This window comes from Biomphalaria glabrata, chromosome 5 (genome assembly GCF_947242115.1).
Source record: "Biomphalaria glabrata chromosome 5, xgBioGlab47.1, whole genome shotgun sequence".
NCBI lineage: Eukaryota > Metazoa > Mollusca > Gastropoda > Planorbidae > Biomphalaria > Biomphalaria glabrata.
In genome coordinates, this window is record NC_074715.1 from 34,951,056 (window position 1) to 34,966,158 (window position 15,103).

Consider the following 15,103-nt stretch of genomic DNA (forward strand, 5'->3'; position numbering starts at 1 on the left):
ATTAAAAGCAAAGACTGGGCTCCTTAGCCATCTTTGTGTTCATAGGATTGATTAATGGAGGAATTTTAAAAGCAAAGACTGGGCTCCTTAGCCATCTTTGTGTTCATAGGATTGATTAATGGAGGAATTTTAAAAGCGAAGACTGGACTCCTTAGCCATCTTCGTGTTTAAAGGATGTAGTTGAGGAAAAAAAGATCGGTCTCCATGGCCATCTTTGTTTAGGTAGAATAAAAAATGGACTTGGACATTTTTGAGAGCGAAGATCGGACTCCACAGCCATCTTCGTACTTATTGGAAAGGATATTGTATTATTTTTTAAACATGAGGAATTTTAGCTGAGGACTAGATGTAGTAATAGTCATCAATTGAATTGTTGATCCAAGACATTACATTTTTTGTCCCTTTTTTTTTTTTTTACAATGATATCGAAAGATATCATTAAATATCTAGACTAGATCTTTTGTATAGTAATTATAGTATTTTATAATAGCTATACATTTTTAAGTAAACTATTTTTTTTTTTTTTTTTCTGTTTCAAATGCTGAGCATACATAACTAAACTGGAAGAACAGATGAAGTCCAAAACGCTAAAGCAACAGACAACCCAGGTAAATACCTATCATAACAGTATAGCAAAGATTTTAATGCAAGAATTTTGAGAATAAATGTTTTAGATTAAAGCAAAATATTTTGATTAAAAAAAGAAAATTATTTTAGTTGATATATTCAATTGTTTTGATTTACAGATCAAGATGAGGTAGGCTACATCCTGCTGATTTACAGACACTTGTATGTGCTGCTACCTGTGATTAAGAACTGACTTCAAATGCTAGCAAGAGGATGATTTAAGGTATTAACATTGTTTCACACATTACATTTTTTGTCCATTTGGACTCCTTAGCCATCTTCGTGTTTAAAGGATGTAGTTGCACTTGCGTACCAACTAAATAGTTGCGGAGAAACACATTTAATTGATGACTTTACTATGTTTAGCTTAGTTAGGACTTTTGAAAAGCGAAGACCGGACTCCTTAGCCATCTTCGTGTTCATAGGAATGATTAATGGAGGACTATTAAAAGCAAAGACTGGGCTCCTTAGCCATCTTTGTGTTCATAGGATTGATTAATGGAGGAATTTTAAAAGCAAAGACTGGGCTCCTTAGCCATCTTTGTGTTCATAGGATTGATTAATGGAGGAATTTTAAAAGCGAAGACTGGACTCCTTAGCCATCTTCGTGTTTAAAGGATGTAGTTGAGGAAAAAAAGATCGGTCTCCATGGCCATCTTTGTTTAGGTAGAATAAAAAATGGACTTGGACATTTTTGAGAGCGAAGATCGGACTCCACAGCCATCTTCGTACTTATTGGAAAGGATATTGTATTATTTTTTAAACATGAGGAATTTTAGCTGAGGACTAGATGTAGTAATAGTCATCAATTGAATTGTTGATCCAAGACATTACATTTTTTGTCCCTTTTTTTTTTTTTTACAATGATATCGAAAGATATCATTAAATATCTAGACTAGATCTTTTGTATAGTAATTATAGTATTTTATAATAGCTATACATTTTTAAGTATACTATTTTTTTTTTTTTTTCTGTTTCAAATGCTGAGCATACATAACTAAACTGGAAGAACAGATGAAGTCCAAAACGCTAAAGCAACAGACAACCCAGGTAAATACCTATCATAACAGTATAGCAAAGATTTTAATGCAAGAATTTTGAGAATAAATGTTTTAGATTAAAGCAAAATATTTTGATTAAAAAAAGAAAATTATTTTAGTTGATATATTCAATTGTTTTGATTTACAGATCAAGATGAGGTAGGCTACATCCTGCTGATTTACAGACACTTGTATGTGCTGCTACCTGTGATTAAGAACTGACTTCAAATGCTAGCAAGAGGATGATTTAAGGTATTAACATTGTTTCACACATTACATTTTTTGTCCATTTGGACTCCTTAGCCATCTTAGTGTTTAAAGGATGTAGTTGCACTTGCGTACTAACTAAATAGTTGCGGAGAAACACATTTAATTGATGACTTTACTATGTTTAGCTTAGTTAGGACTTTTGAAAAGCGAAGACCGGACTCCTTAGCCATCTTCGTGTTCATAGGAATGATTAATGGAGGACTATTAAAAGCAAAGACTGGGCTCCTTAGCCATCTTTGTGTTCATAGGATTGATTAATGGAGGAATTTTAAAAGCAAAGACTGGGCTCCTTAGCCATCTTTGTGTTCATAGGATTGATTAATGGAGGAATTTTAAAAGCGAAGACTGGACTCCTTAGCCATCTTCGTGTTTAAAGGATGTAGTTGAGGAAAAAAAGATCGGTCTCCATGGCCATCTTTGTTTAGGTAGAATAAAAAATGGACTTGGACATTTTTGAGAGCGAAGATCGGACTCCACAGCCATCTTCGTACTTATTGGAAAGGATATTGTATTATTTTTTAAACATGAGGAATTTTAGCTGAGGACTAGATGTAGTAATAGTCATCAATTGAATTGTTGATCCAAGACATTGTTTAATATATTACATTTTTTGTCCCTTTTTTTTTATTTTACAATGATATCGAAAGATATCATTAAATATCTAGACTAGATCTTTTGTATAGTAATTATAGTATTTTATAATAGCTATACATTTTTAAGTATACTATTTTTTTTTTTTTTTCTGTTTCAAATGCTGAGCATACATAACTAAACTGGAAGAACAGATGAAGTCCAAAACGCTAAAGCAACAGACAACCCAGGTAAATACCTATCATAACAGTATAGCAAAGATTTTAATGCAAGAATTTTGAGAATAAATGTTTTAGATTAAAGCAAAATATTTTGATTAAAAAAAGAAAATTATTTTAGTTGATATATTCAATTGTTTTGATTTACAGATCAAGATGAGGTAGGCTACATCCTGCTGATTTACAGACACTTGTATGTGCTGCTACCTGTGATTAAGAACTGACTTCAAATGCTAGCAAGAGGATGATTTAAGGTATTAACATTGTTTCACACATTACATTTTTTGTCCATTTGGACTCCTTAGCCATCTTCGTGTTTAAAGGATGTAGTTGCACTTGCGTACCAACTAAATAGTTGCGGAGAAACACATTTAATTGATGACTTTACTATGTTTAGCTTAGTTAGGACTTTTGAAAAGCGAAGACCGGACTCCTTAGCCATCTTCGTGTTCATAGGAATGATTAATGGAGGACTATTAAAAGCAAAGACTGGGCTCCTTAGCCATCTTTGTGTTCATAGGATTGATTAATGGAGGAATTTTAAAAGCAAAGACTGGGCTCCTTAGCCATCTTTGTGTTCATAGGATTGATTAATGGAGGAATTTTAAAAGCGAAGACTGGACTCCTTAGCCATCTTCGTGTTTAAAGGATGTAGTTGAGGAAAAAAAGATCGGTCTCCATGGCCATCTTTGTTTAGGTAGAATAAAAAATGGACTTGGACATTTTTGAGAGCGAAGATCGGACTCCACAGCCATCTTCGTACTTATTGGAAAGGATATTGTATTATTTTTTAAACATGAGGAATTTTAGCTGAGGACTAGATGTAGTAATAGTCATCAATTGAATTGTTGATCCAAGACATTACATTTTTTGTCCCTTTTTTTTTTTTTTACAATGATATCGAAAGATATCATTAAATATCTAGACTAGATCTTTTGTATAGTAATTATAGTATTTTATAATAGCTATACATTTTTAAGTAAACTATTTGTTTTTTTTTTTTTCTGTTTCAAATGCTGAGCATACATAACTAAACTGGAAGAACAGATGAAGTCCAAAACGCTAAAGCAACAGACAACCCAGGTAAATACCTATCATAACAGTATAGCAAAGATTTTAATGCAAGAATTTTGAGAATAAATGTTTTAGATTAAAGCAAAATATTTTGATTAAAAAAAGAAAATTATTTTAGTTGATATATTCAATTGTTTTGATTTACAGATCAAGATGAGGTAGGCTACATCCTGCTGATTTACAGACACTTGTATGTGCTGCTACCTGTGATTAAGAACTGACTTCAAATGCTAGCAAGAGGATGATTTAAGGTATTAACATTGTTTCACACATTACATTTTTTGTCCATTTGGACTCCTTAGCCATCTTCGTGTTTAAAGGATGTAGTTGCACTTGCGTACCAACTAAATAGTTGTGGAGAAACACATTTAATTGATGACTTTACTATGTTTAGCTTAGTTAGGACTTTTGAAAAGCGAAGACCGGACTCCTTAGCCATCTTCGTGTTCATAGGAATGATTAATGGAGGACTATTAAAAGCAAAGACTGGGCTCCTTAGCCATCTTTGTGTTCATAGGATTGATTAATGGAGGAATTTTAAAAGCAAAGACTGGGCTCCTTAGCCATCTTTGTGTTCATAGGATTGATTAATGGAGGAATTTTAAAAGCGAAGACTGGACTCCTTAGCCATCTTCGTGTTTAAAGGATGTAGTTGAGGAAAAAAAGATCGGTCTCCATGGCCATCTTTGTTTAGGTAGAATAAAAAATGGACTTGGACATTTTTGAGAGCGAAGATCGGACTCCACAGCCATCTTCGTACTTATTGGAAAGGATATTGTATTATTTTTTAAACATGAGGAATTTTAGCTGAGGACTAGATGTAGTAATAGTCATCAATTGAATTGTTGATCCAAGACATTGTTTAATACATTACATTTTTTGTCCCTTTTTTTTTTTTTTACAATGATATCGAAAGATATCATTAAATATCTAGACTAGATCTTTTGTATAGTAATTATAGTATTTTATAATAGCTATACATTTTTAAGTAAACTATTTGTTTGTTTTTTTTTCTGTTTCAAATGCTGAGCATACATAACTAAACTGGAAGAACAGATGAAGTCCAAAACGCTAAAGCAACAGACAACCCAGGTAAATACATATCTTAACAGTATAGCAAAGATTTTAATGCAAGAATTTTGAGAATAAATGTTTTAGATTAAAGCAAAATATTTTGATTAAAAAAAGAAAATTATTTTAGTTGATATATTCAATTGTTTTGATTTACAGATCAAGATGAGGTAGGCTACATCCTGCTGATTTACAGACACTTGTATGTGCTGCTACCTGTGATTAAGAACTGACTTCAAATGCTAGCAAGAGGATGATTTAAGGTATTAACATTGTTTCACACATTACATTTTTTGTCCATTTGGACTCCTTAGCCATCTTCGTGTTTAAAGGATGTAGTTGCACTTGCGTACCAACTAAATAGTTGCGGAGAAACACATTTAATTGATGACTTTACTATGTTTAGCTTAGTTAGGACTTTTGAAAAGCGAAGACCGGACTCCTTAGCCATCTTCGTGTTCATAGGAATGATTAATGGAGGACTATTAAAAGCAAAGACTGGGCTCCTTAGCCATCTTTGTGTTCATAGGATTGATTAATGGAGGAATTTTAAAAGCAAAGACTGGGCTCCTTAGCCATCTTTGTGTTCATAGGATTGATTAATGGAGGAATTTTAAAAGCGAAGACTGGACTCCTTAGCCATCTTCGTGTTTAAAGGATGTAGTTGAGGAAAAAAAGATCGGTCTCCATGGCCATCTTTGTTTAGGTAGAATAAAAAATGGACTTGGACATTTTTGAGAGCGAAGATCGGACTCCACAGCCATCTTCGTACTTATTGGAAAGGATATTGTATTATTTTTTAAACATGAGGAATTTTAGCTGAGGACTAGATGTAGTAATAGTCATCAATTGAATTGTTGATCCAAGACATTACATTTTTTGTCCCTTTTTTTTTTTTTTACAATGATATCGAAAGATATCATTAAATATCTAGACTAGATCTTTTGTATAGTAATTATAGTATTTTATAATAGCTATACATTTTTAAGTAAACTATTTGTTTTTTTTTTTTTCTGTTTCAAATGCTGAGCATACATAACTAAACTGGAAGAACAGATGAAGTCCAAAACGCTAAAGCAACAGACAACCCAGGTAAATACCTATCATAACAGTATAGCAAAGATTTTAATGCAAGAATTTTGAGAATAAATGTTTTAGATTAAAGCAAAATATTTTGATTAAAAAAAGAAAATTATTTTAGTTGATATATTCAATTGTTTTGATTTACAGATCAAGATGAGGTAGGCTACATCCTGCTGATTTACAGACACTTGTATGTGCTGCTACCTGTGATTAAGAACTGACTTCAAATGCTAGCAAGAGGATGATTTAAGGTATTAACATTGTTTCACACATTACATTTTTTGTCCATTTGGACTCCTTAGCCATCTTCGTGTTTAAAGGATGTAGTTGCACTTGCGTACCAACTAAATAGTTGTGGAGAAACACATTTAATTGATGACTTTACTATGTTTAGCTTAGTTAGGACTTTTGAAAAGCGAAGACCGGACTCCTTAGCCATCTTCGTGTTCATAGGAATGATTAATGGAGGACTATTAAAAGCAAAGACTGGGCTCCTTAGCCATCTTTGTGTTCATAGGATTGATTAATGGAGGAATTTTAAAAGCAAAGACTGGGCTCCTTAGCCATCTTTGTGTTCATAGGATTGATTAATGGAGGAATTTTAAAAGCGAAGACTGGACTCCTTAGCCATCTTCGTGTTTAAAGGATGTAGTTGAGGAAAAAAAGATCGGTCTCCATGGCCATCTTTGTTTAGGTAGAATAAAAAATGGACTTGGACATTTTTGAGAGCGAAGATCGGACTCCACAGCCATCTTCGTACTTATTGGAAAGGATATTGTATTATTTTTTAAACATGAGGAATTTTAGCTGAGGACTAGATGTAGTAATAGTCATCAATTGAATTGTTGATCCAAGACATTGTTTAATACATTACATTTTTTGTCCCTTTTTTTTTTTTTTACAATGATATCGAAAGATATCATTAAATATCTAGACTAGATCTTTTGTATAGTAATTATAGTATTTTATAATAGCTATACATTTTTAAGTAAACTATTTGTTTGTTTTTTTTTCTGTTTCAAATGCTGAGCATACATAACTAAACTGGAAGAACAGATGAAGTCCAAAACGCTAAAGCAACAGACAACCCAGGTAAATACATATCTTAACAGTATAGCAAAGATTTTAATGCAAGAATTTTGAGAATAAATGTTTTAGATTAAAGCAAAATATTTTGATTAAAAAAAGAAAATTATTTTAGTTGATATATTCAATTGTTTTGATTTACAGATCAAGATGAGGTAGGCTACATCCTGCTGATTTACAGACACTTGTATGTGCTGCTACCTGTGATTAAGAACTGACTTCAAATGCTAGCAAGAGGATGATTTAAGGTATTAACATTGTTTCACACATTACATTTTTTGTCCATTTGGACTCCTTAGCCATCTTCGTGTTTAAAGGATGTAGTTGCACTTGCGTACCAACTAAATAGTTGCGGAGAAACACATTTAATTGATGACTTTACTATGTTTAGCTTAGTTAGGACTTTTGAAAAGCGAAGACCGGACTCCTTAGCCATCTTCGTGTTCATAGGAATGATTAATGGAGGACTATTAAAAGCAAAGACTGGGCTCCTTAGCCATCTTTGTGTTCATAGGATTGATTAATGGAGGAATTTTAAAAGCAAAGACTGGGCTCCTTAGCCATCTTTGTGTTCATAGGATTGATTAATGGAGGAATTTTAAAAGCGAAGACTGGACTCCTTAGCCATCTTCGTGTTTAAAGGATGTAGTTGAGGAAAAAAAGATCGGTCTCCATGGCCATCTTTGTTTAGGTAGAATAAAAAATGGACTTGGACATTTTTGAGAGCGAAGATCGGACTCCACAGCCATCTTCGTACTTATTGGAAAGGATATTGTATTATTTTTTAAACATGAGGAATTTTAGCTGAGGACTAGATGTAGTAATAGTCATCAATTGAATTGTTGATCCAAGACATTGTTTAATATATTACATTTTTTGTCCCTTTTTTTTTTTTTTACAATGATATCGAAAGATATCATTAAATATCTAGACTAGATCTTTTGTATAGTAATTATAGTATTTTATAATAGCTATACATTTTTAAGTAAACTATTTGTTTTTTTTTTTTTCTGTTTCAAATGCTGAGCATACATAACTAAACTGGAAGAACAGATGAAGTCCAAAACGCTAAAGCAACAGACAACCCAGGTAAATACCTATCATAACAGTATAGCAAAGATTTTAATGCAAGAATTTTGAGAATAAATGTTTTAGATTAAAGCAAAATATTTTGATTAAAAAAAGAAAATTATTTTAGTTGATATATTCAATTGTTTTGATTTACAGATCAAGATGAGGTAGGCTACATCCTGCTGATTTACAGACACTTGTATGTGCTGCTACCTGTGATTAAGAACTGACTTCAAATGCTAGCAAGAGGATGATTTAAGGTATTAACATTGTTTCACACATTACATTTTTTGTCCATTTGGACTCCTTAGCCATCTTAGTGTTTAAAGGATGTAGTTGCACTTGCGTACCAACTAAATAGTTGCGGAGAAACACATTTAATTGATGACTTTACTATGTTTAGCTTAGTTAGGACTTTTGAAAAGCGAAGACCGGACTCCTTAGCCATCTTCGTGTTCATAGGAATGATTAATGGAGGACTATTAAAAGCAAAGACTGGGCTCCTTAGCCATCTTTGTGTTCATAGGATTGATTAATGGAGGAATTTTAAAAGCAAAGACTGGGCTCCTTAGCCATCTTTGTGTTCATAGGATTGATTAATGGAGGAATTTTAAAAGCGAAGACTGGACTCCTTAGCCATCTTCGTGTTTAAAGGATGTAGTTGAGGAAAAAAAGATCGGTCTCCATGGCCATCTTTGTTTAGGTAGAATAAAAAATGGACTTGGACATTTTTGAGAGCGAAGATCGGACTCCACAGCCATCTTCGTACTTATTGGAAAGGATATTGTATTATTTTTTAAACATGAGGAATTTTAGCTGAGGACTAGATGTAGTAATAGTCATCAATTGAATTGTTGATCCAAGACATTACATTTTTTGTCCCTTTTTTTTTTTTTTACAATGATATCGAAAGATATCATTAAATATCTAGACTAGATCTTTTGTATAGTAATTATAGTATTTTATAATAGCTATACATTTTTAAGTAAACTATTTGTTTTTTTTTTTTTCTGTTTCAAATGCTGAGCATACATAACTAAACTGGAAGAACAGATGAAGTCCAAAACGCTAAAGCAACAGACAACCCAGGTAAATACCTATCATAACAGTATAGCAAAGATTTTAATGCAAGAATTTTGAGAATAAATGTTTTAGATTAAAGCAAAATATTTTGATTAAAAAAAGAAAATTATTTTAGTTGATATATTCAATTGTTTTGATTTACAGATCAAGATGAGGTAGGCTACATCCTGCTGATTTACAGACACTTGTATGTGCTGCTACCTGTGATTAAGAACTGACTTCAAATGCTAGCAAGAGGATGATTTAAGGTATTAACATTGTTTCACACATTACATTTTTTGTCCATTTGGACTCCTTAGCCATCTTAGTGTTTAAAGGATGTAGTTGCACTTGCGTACTAACTAAATAGTTGCGGAGAAACACATTTAATTGATGACTTTACTATGTTTAGCTTAGTTAGGACTTTTGAAAAGCGAAGACCGGACTCCTTAGCCATCTTCGTGTTCATAGGAATGATTAATGGAGGACTATTAAAAGCAAAGACTGGGCTCCTTAGCCATCTTTGTGTTCATAGGATTGATTAATGGAGGAATTTTAAAAGCAAAGACTGGGCTCCTTAGCCATCTTTGTGTTCATAGGATTGATTAATGGAGGAATTTTAAAAGCGAAGACTGGACTCCTTAGCCATCTTCGTGTTTAAAGGATGTAGTTGAGGAAAAAAAGATCGGTCTCCATGGCCATCTTTGTTTAGGTAGAATAAAAAATGGACTTGGACATTTTTTAGAGCGAAGATCGGACTCCACAGCCATCTTCGTACTTATTGGAAAGGATATTGTATTATTTTTTAAACATGAGGAATTTTAGCTGAGGACTAGATGTAGTAATAGTCATCAATTGAATTGTTGATCCAAGACATTGTTTAATATATTACATTTTTTGTCCCTTTTTTTTTATTTTACAATGATATCGAAAGATATCATTAAATATCTAGACTAGATCTTTTGTATAGTAATTATAGTATTTTATAATAGCTATACATTTTTAAGTAAACTATTTGTTTTTTTTTTTTTCTGTTTCAAATGCTGAGCATACATAACTAAACTGGAAGAACAGATGAAGTCCAAAACGCTAAAGCAACAGACAACCCAGGTAAATACCTATCATAACAGTATAGCAAAGATTTTAATGCAAGAATTTTGAGAATAAATGTTTTAGATTAAAGCAAAATATTTTGATTAAAAAAAGAAAATTATTTTAGTTGATATATTCAATTGTTTTGATTTACAGATCAAGATGAGGTAGGCTACATCCTGCTGATTTACAGACACTTGTATGTGCTGCTACCTGTGATTAAGAACTGACTTCAAATGCTAGCAAGAGGATGATTTAAGGTATTAACATTGTTTCACACATTACATTTTTTGTCCATTTGGACTCCTTAGCCATCTTCGTGTTTAAAGGATGTAGTTGCACTTGCGTACCAACTAAATAGTTGTGGAGAAACACATTTAATTGATGACTTTACTATGTTTAGCTTAGTTAGGACTTTTGAAAAGCGAAGACCGGACTCCTTAGCCATCTTCGTGTTCATAGGAATGATTAATGGAGGACTATTAAAAGCAAAGACTGGGCTCCTTAGCCATCTTTGTGTTCATAGGATTGATTAATGGAGGAATTTTAAAAGCAAAGACTGGGCTCCTTAGCCATCTTTGTGTTCATAGGATTGATTAATGGAGGAATTTTAAAAGCGAAGACTGGACTCCTTAGCCATCTTCATGTTTAAAGGATGTAGTTGAGGAAAAAAAGATCGGTCTCCATGGCCATCTTTGTTTAGGTAGAATAAAAAATGGACTTGGACATTTTTGAGAGCGAAGATCGGACTCCACAGCCATCTTCGTACTTATTGGAAAGGATATTGTATTATTTTTTAAACATGAGGAATTTTAGCTGAGGACTAGATGTAGTAATAGTCATCAATTGAATTGTTGATCCAAGACATTGTTTAATACATTACATTTTTTGTCCCTTTTTTTTTTTTTTACAATGATATCGAAAGATATCATTAAATATCTAGACTAGATCTTTTGTATAGTAATTATAGTATTTTATAATAGCTATACATTTTTAAGTAAACTATTTGTTTTTTTTTTTTTCTGTTTCAAATGCTGAGCATACATAACTAAACTGGAAGAACAGATGAAGTCCAAAACGCTAAAGCAACAGACAACCCAGGTAAATACATATCATAACAGTATAGCAAAGATTTTAATGCAAGAATTTTGAGAATAAATGTTTTAGATTAAAGCAAAATATTTTGATTAAAAAAAGAAAATTATTTTAGTTGATATATTCAATTGTTTTGATTTACAGATCAAGATGAGGTAGGCTACATCCTGCTGATTTACAGACACTTGTATGTGCTGCTACCTGTGATTAAGAACTGACTTCAAATGCTAGCAAGAGGATGATTTAAGGTATTAACATTGTTTCACACATTACATTTTTTGTCCATTTGGACTCCTTAGCCATCTTCGTGTTTAAAGGATGTAGTTGCACTTGCGTACCAACTAAATAGTTGCGGAGAAACACATTTAATTGATGACTTTACTATGTTTAGCTTAGTTAGGACTTTTGAAAAGCGAAGACCGGACTCCTTAGCCATCTTCGTGTTCATAGGAATGATTAATGGAGGACTATTAAAAGCAAAGACTGGGCTCCTTAGCCATCTTTGTGTTCATAGGATTGATTAATGGAGGAATTTTAAAAGCAAAGACTGGGCTCCTTAGCCATCTTTGTGTTCATAGGATTGATTAATGGAGGAATTTTAAAAGCGAAGACTGGACTCCTTAGCCATCTTCGTGTTTAAAGGATGTAGTTGAGGAAAAAAAGATCGGTCTCCATGGCCATCTTTGTTTAGGTAGAATAAAAAATGGACTTGGACATTTTTGAGAGCGAAGATCGGACTCCACAGCCATCTTCGTACTTATTGGAAAGGATATTGTATTATTTTTTAAACATGAGGAATTTTAGCTGAGGACTAGATGTAGTAATAGTCATCAATTGAATTGTTGATCCAAGACATTGTTTAATACATTACATTTTTTGTCCCTTTTTTTTTTTTTTACAATGATATCGAAAGATATCATTAAATATCTAGACTAGATCTTTTGTATAGTAATTATAGTATTTTATAATAGCTATACATTTTTAAGTAAACTATTTGTTTGTTTTTTTTTCTGTTTCAAATGCTGAGCATACATAACTAAACTGGAAGAACAGATGAAGTCCAAAACGCTAAAGCAACAGACAACCCAGGTAAATACATATCATAACAGTATAGCAAAGATTTTAATGCAAGAATTTTGAGAATAAATGTTTTAGATTAAAGCAAAATATTTTGATTAAAAAAAGAAAATTATTTTAGTTGATATATTCAATTGTTTTGATTTACAGATCAAGATGAGGTAGGCTACATTCTGCTGATTTACAGATGAAGTCCAAAACGCTAAAGCAACAGACAGCCCAGATAAATACATAACAGTGAACATCTTGAGAAGTAAAACAATTCCTAGAGGCAAAGACACAGACACACTGGATATATTAGAGATTTTCCTTTTCTACCATTATTTAGAGACTTTCTTGTGCTCTAAGGGAACCTGCCATTATCTTTTGATTGCTAATTGGTGTTGATGTTTTTACATTCCTACTGCGTTTGAAAGAAATTAACATTTCCCTAATGCTACTTCAAAACCAGACCTTCTCAAGACAATTTTGGTGACCAAGCTGCAATATGGAACTCAGTAGGAAACAATGAAGAATGCTCCTAACCTCAGGTTGAGTACCCATGCTTAGGTACTCTAGTGGTGACACATACTTCTACACCGACAGTTATACATCCTGAACCCTGTAACCCATCCTCACAACATGGTTACATTACCGGAAGTGGTCGCAAAGTCAGAAAACCTAACAGGTACAATGAAAAGAACAATCATTTCTAATATAGGTACAAGTACTCAAGTGATGTACTTTGTAAGAACTATAATTGACTTGTAAAACTTGGTCTATATTTAGATATATCTTGACAATCAGTCCAGTCATTTGTAAATTTTTTTTTTTAAATATTCCTTTTTTTCCCTCACTCTTCTTGTTGTTTCAGTTAAATGTTTTTGTATTTTGAAGGAGGAAGGTGCTGTAGTATATTATCGTTATTATTATTGTACCAGTATTAAGCAAACTTGTATATGTATATTATTTATGAATTCTAATGCAGAACATCACTTCCACCGGAAAATGTTGTAATAACTATACGTGTCTTCAGTTAACATTCAATACTCTATAGTCACAACACCAAAGCCTTGCTACATTATGTTTTTAATTCAATTTTTTATCTCCCCTGCTTTTGTGTGCTATCATAAAATGTTTAATGTCACATCCCTGCACAATTTGTTCTATGCTTTTTACAGTGTAAATAGTGACTTGACATTATTTAGCTCTATTATAATATTGTTATATTATTATATTTAAAATAAAACTGTTAACATTTTCTATGCTGTTATAATATGAATGTTTTGCTGTTACCATGAATGCAGTTTTGAGTTTTCGTCTGATATCTTAGAGGAGAAATTTTTATAAATAATAATAATGATAAGGCTTATCTTCGAGTCCGAAGATAGGTGAGGAATGCAGTATTTCCTGTTGCTGCGCAGCCCATCTAGGACCTACATATTGTGCTATAAATAAAGAGTATATTAATATTTACTATTTGGTATTGTCAGTCTTCACTAAAGCAATGAGTTTATCCCCTTAGTCTATTTAAAACTTTAAAATACTAATTCACTTTGTCTTATCTAATGGTGATCATGGGGTATCCACTTTGCCATCTCCATAGTCTCTGGTGTTAACACTCACTGTCCTGTTGGAGGTTACGGCTAGGATGTAATCTCTATTTCTGATGGAACACATGTAAATCCAACAAAACAAACATTAGACCTAGACTTTATTAACTTTTTTATAATTGTGAACTGGCGCTCCCAAAGCTATTTTTATGTATTTTTATTTTTACTTTTGTAGGCTAGTGCTAAGCTGTATAGTTGTATTTCTGCCTATTATTATATTATTATATGGGTTAGGGTGGAGTACTTAAAATAGAGCCTATGCTGCTTCCTGTACTGTTGACCAGTGGTCTCTGTGTCAGTTTTAATTATTCTGTACCTGGGACTACCTGTAAGTTTCAGAACTATTTTTATTTTTTAAAATTTTACTATGTGTAAATCTACTTTATATTTGAACAACTGTCAAAATAACTGGCAGTTTGTTTTAAAAATATGGCCAAGCCCTGCCCAGTGCTTTCATGATGGCCACTTCTAAAGTTTATGTACTAGATTGTAACTGCTGCCTTAGTCATTTAAATTAAAGTCTCATTTTTGTATTTCTTCTTTATGTTTCTAGATTTCTTTTAGTTTGCTAGATTTGTTTAGTTGTCTGGTACCTTAGATGACTCAAGCCCCTTGGTCACAGACTGAGGTGCACAGATACAACCCACCCAGTAGCCAGTAACATTACCTTTTGGCAACTGTAACTTCTTGTTAGCCCAGGCTAGACATGACCTTGGGCCCAGCCACGCCAACATAATACTTATATTCTCTTGAATCATTCCAGACAGCATTGAGACCACCCCTGTCCCTAACAATACATAATTACCTTGCTTTAGTTGTAGAATGAAAGATGAGCAAACAGTTAAAAGCTATATAATTCACTTGGAAGTGTGGTGGCTAAGCAGTTATTGCTTGGCTGTCAAACATGAGTCTAGGGTTTGAAGACTGTTTTTTTTTTATATTAGGCACCTTTCAGTCCAGCCAGCTCCAATGGGTTCCTGACATTTAGTGGAGAAAAGTAAAGGTGGTTGGTCATTGTGCTGGCCACCTGACACCCTCATTGACCATAAGACAC

At 32.8% G+C, this 15,103-nt stretch overlaps 1 long non-coding RNA gene across 1 annotated transcript; it reads left to right on the forward strand.

Moving 5' to 3' along the window:
- The first annotated feature begins 11,527 nt into the window (after window positions 1–11,527).
- LOC129926502 (uncharacterized) lies at window positions 11,528–14,585 on the forward strand. Its single transcript, XR_008778194.1, has 2 exons — window positions 11,528–12,469; window positions 12,608–14,585. It is a non-coding gene; the product is annotated as an uncharacterized LOC129926502 (long non-coding RNA).
- The last annotated feature ends 518 nt before the right edge of the window (window positions 14,586–15,103 follow it).